General features: G+C 34.4%; 1 pseudogene; it reads left to right on the top strand.

The window, feature by feature from the left end:
- The window catches only part of LOC138055354 (uncharacterized), a 51,867-nt pseudogene that overhangs the window by 35,144 nt on the left and 11,723 nt on the right, over window positions 1–5,000 (top strand).

The raw sequence follows: 5,000 nt of genomic DNA on the forward strand, positions 1-5,000 counted from the left end.
ATGTGATTTTGTTCAAATCATAATTCTCAGACTGGGAAATCCAAACTTTTGTTGCATCACCAATAAGTGCAGTATCATATCCTGCCTCAACAAATTGTTTTGGCATAAATTTGTCCACAAAACCAGGCAGTGGGGTCATATCAATAGCCTCAAAGACACTGCTTAGAAACACACACCAACCAACAAATATCCTGATGAGCTGATGACCCATCATCCATGCCATTACTCCAAGATGTAGGGCATGTCCGCACATTGATAAAAAGCATGCGAAATTTCGCATGGCATTTTGTTCGAAATTTCGTCCAGGGAAGCATGTCCGCACATTGATAAAAGGCATACTAGTTCTGTTTTTTTCGTCTAGCTTCCTTAGATGTGATGTGCTTTCACTTTCTTTGCAATCTGGATAAATCATTGCCCCTATGAAAGGTTGCACACATTCAAACAGACAATCAAATTTTTTTTCGGGGAGTTTTTTAAGGGTTTCATAAGTAAACTCTTTCAATTCCATTGCCGTTGTCTTTGCAGTTAACTGTAGTTGATAATATTGTGCATTAGCACTCAGTTCTGTTTGAAGTTTTGTAAGGTCTTGTTGCAAATTGTCGATACACCTCCTTTTGTCGTCGAGTTCTTTTGTCAATCTTTCAGCTTGACATTTAAAGTTGGCATTTTCTGGTTCCAGTTTCTCGGGTAACATTCGTCTTTTTTAGCAGGACGTGAAGGAAGCGGTGTCCTACTCGCAGGGGCTTTTCTGGGAGTACAATTATTTTTAGATGCTGCGTTATATGATAACACTCTCCTTGCACACTCAAGTTTTCGTTTCAGCTCGATAGTCGGCTTTTTGGAGTACTCCTCTCCAATTTTTTCAGCATACTCCTAAGTACAAACTACATCTGGCAATTGGTTTTTGGATTTTCTTCCCTTGCTCCAGTGCGCACTGCAAATTACACGTTTTCGCCAGTTTACATTTTCGTTCTTGAGGACTTTCGCGTAGCCCTTTTGCAGTTCAGGATCAAATGGTAACGTAAAATACGTGACCCCTTGAGTACGGAAATTATTTTTTCACAGTGCACTCGCACAGTTCCAGTGCCACCCTGATGTTTTCTGTCTGCCATTTCGAGAATAAATTCAGTATTGGCGCCACTGGCGCGTGGCTTCCGTCCAGCAAACAACCCAACTAGGTTCCAGATTCCCAACATATGAAATTGGGCAATGATTGATTCAACTTTATTGAGTGAATGATTTAAGAGTCTCACTACAAGACTGTTAGAATCAATAATTACTCCAGACATTACAGAGGGATGCTTAAATAAGTTCTAGTAATTCTTTACAATATTTGTTGCTAAATACAAGGAGGTTCCGAATTTTACATGACGCATGCAAAAGCATGCTACGTAAAATTTTACCTGCCATGAACCTCCAAAAACCGGCTCTCTATCCCCCTGCTCGCCTTTCCAAGGCTGCGCTGCCACTCGCACAGTTTTTAAGTATTTTTGCTAAATATTTTGATAAGTATTTTAAAGATCAGTTTTGAAAGTGCAAATTCCAAGGTCAATGTTTAAGTTTATATGAAGCGCTCATACCCCCAACTACTATACTACTTAAACCATCTAGTAAGCAAATATGCATGACTAAATTTTTCAGGTACTTTCAAGGGCTGGCTTATCAATTTAGCAATATGCAGCTCAATGTACACCGCCATGAAACAATGGAATATGCTAAAAACCCCTTAGATCTTTTGTTTAGCAACCTAATAAACACTTGAAAAAACCCATATTTTTACCACTTCTATAATTACTTCAACAAATTTTTTTTACCAAAATTGTTTTTCAAATGAATTTTTATTTCCAAATTGGTTTCTATTTTGGAAGTGACTTTGGAAGATACAAGCAGCGTGTTTAAATATTCACATCATCAATCAAATGGAACATGAAAACAAAATGAAGGGTTTTATCCCATGATTTTAACCAATGAAAAGCTTCACATTTTTACTTCACAATTGTGAAAATTTTCAGTGAAACCATTTTGTGAAGATGCATGCATGAAGTGTTAAATATTCATATAATCAAATGAAACATGAAAGAATCACCATAGAGTGTCATTCACAGAAAAAAAGGAAATTGATAATCTCATTGTTTTCAAGTAATAAGACAGTCATATGATTTTTTCGACCAATCAAAAATGTACCCATAAATTTATTTTCTGATATTTTTTCTGATAATCTGGAGAAGAATTTTCATGGTTTTGTGAGTAAACTTTAAACCATAGTATTTAAAAAAGTGTTTTTCTGTATATAATATATAAATGTTGTGTGAAAAATTACATTATGAACCTATTTTTTTACAAGAGTATATTATTTGCCCTTTTTGTTATAAAGAAATATCTGATTATTATACAACAAAACAAAGTAATTGCTGTGAAAAACCTGATATAATCGAAGAAAATAAACGTTTAGTTTGTGTTAACTGTGGCCTAATTGGTAATGAAATATTTTAAAATAATTTCATTGATTTTTATGAAAATATGTATGATTCGTAAAAAGTCAGTCTATATAAGAAAATACCATATTCAAAATGTATTATCAGATATAGCAGTCAAAAACCATTTACCCATATCAAGAGCTATAATAAACCGTGTTTGCCAGATATTTGATCTAATAAACACAGTTTCAAATCAAGTTAACTTAGATAGAAAAAGGATAATATCAATCAAATTTATAATTCACAAACTTTTTAAGGTGTGGAATCTACCTAATGTAATACAGATTAGTAAATCAGAAAAGACTAAAATATTATGAGAATTAATTGAAATTAACTCAATCATTAATTTTTTGTTATATTGCACAACAAATTTGATAGATACAGTTGGACATAGCTCGGTTATCATTTGATCTATACAGTACTGTGCAAAAGTAACAAGAGCGAATTTCGACGAAATTTGACGAAATTGTGCGATATTTCGAAGGAGGCGAATTTTCGGCGATATTTTGATGAAAAGTCAACGCAACTATTGTTCCGATATTATCGCAATGTCGTGCAGATGCGCGAAATTTCGCATGGCATTTTGTTCGAAATTTCGTCCAGGGAAGTGAAATTTCAGGCAACATTTTGTGTTGAGGAGCGAAATTTTGTGTGACATTTCCTTTTGCGGAGTGAAATCTCGTGCAACATTTCATTTGGTGGGGCAAAATTTGTCGCTAAGGTTTTGGACTTTACAGTTTCATGACACAATATTTCTATCAGCATTTGGTAAACTGTATGCACTTAGCCTAGTTTCGGTATGGCTCACTTTTGCCACTTTTGCTGTTACCAATAATTTTTTTTACAAGCAAGCAAAACACGCTTATCTTTAAAAGCAAATCATAAATTCATTCCAAGACACGATCACAGGAAAGTGTTCTAAATTGCTGTTTGGTTTAAATTTGTGATAAACGTGCAGAATTGTCTAAATTTTAAAGTATTTCTGACATTTGTTCTATTTTAGTGGATCTTTTAAATAAATTAAACTCACCAGCTTCGCATTTGTATTTCAGAAACCTTGATCTTGCGAGGACTGTCAAACCTAACCCACAATGTGCATAACCAAACAATCCATATGGCAAGGAAAAAAAAGCATGTACATAATTCCCACCAAAGCGTTTTTATGCAGTGTATCGATTCGCTCTGACGAAGGGCTAACGCTCGAAACGTCAGCTTTTAGAATCTCTGTACGGTGGTCAATTTACATTATCAACTCTGTTGATAAACCAAATTTTTTATGCAGTGTAGTTGAGCATCAGTAACGTCGAATCACAATTTTCCTTCACATGAAATGCCCGTGATAACAACAAATTTCCAGCTGTCAGCAACCAAAGAGTGAGGACTACAATGACTGAACACTGTTTTAGTTAAAATTCGAGCAAAGCGATAGAACGGAGAAAAAACTTACCACTTTGCCTTTGAAGGGGTGATATTTCGACTTGTTTATAATTCTGCACTTAGCACAAAAGCAAGGTTTTTCGTTCGTTACAGTTGCTAAGGCCTCTTTGATTGCTCGCTTGATCGAAGGAGACGTCAAGGATGCTCGACTTGTTGATATTTTTTTAATGTTGGGTAACTGTACCATTACAGGCTGTATTTTGCAAGACGGCTACAAAATTGGACCCGAGGGCAGAAAGCTTGCTTATTACATCTTGCAATAAAAGACATGTACCAATCGGCTGAAGATTTGATTTCAAATTAGCATATGTTTTTCTAATTATAATAACAATTGGAACCGGTACTTATACACATAAAAATCACTTTCATGTGAGATTATTATTTTTTCATGAGCAATCATGCCAAAAGCGACGACTTATACTCGAAAGCGAATTCAATCTCTTCTTGGACAAGGTCTTCATCCTGTAGCGATATTCAAGGAATTGAAGACTGAAAGCTTATCAGTTGTGTTGCTAAAATTGTTGGAAAGATGATGCTTACTGGATCTATTTTTCTTTTGTAATTTTTGGCTTCTGCAAATGTGTTCAAAATAAGACCGGATCCTGATATTACTCCCAAAACAATAGGATTTAGAGTAATAGCTCTGGCAATTGTTCCAGTAGCAACCAATCCTGTTGATCCAATTTTACATGACAAATCCATGACTTTTTTTGAACAGCCAGTGTTTTTTATGATAGTATTTATAAATCTCTTTAATTTTTACAATTTGCTCCTGTGGTAAGTCTTTTGAAATATGGTTAAAGTTGAATATGTCCCCGCGTTTGTCTGTCATGATAATATTGTATATATTATTTTAATGAGTATATTTAATCAAGATATCAAGTTCTTCGTGTAATAGTTTGACTCTAAAATGACCGTTTTGTAATGTTATATTCATATTGAACGTCTGCTTTTGCGTAGTTTGACTTGATACAAAAAAATCGTTTGTTACTAATCGAAGGCCATAATAAATTTGAATGTTTAGTTTTGTATACCCGGTAATTAAATTTGGAAGAATTATATAAAATTTGAATTTGTTTGATTATT

This window comes from Montipora capricornis, chromosome 7 (assembly GCF_036669925.1).
Source record: "Montipora capricornis isolate CH-2021 chromosome 7, ASM3666992v2, whole genome shotgun sequence".
NCBI lineage: Eukaryota > Metazoa > Cnidaria > Anthozoa > Scleractinia > Acroporidae > Montipora > Montipora capricornis.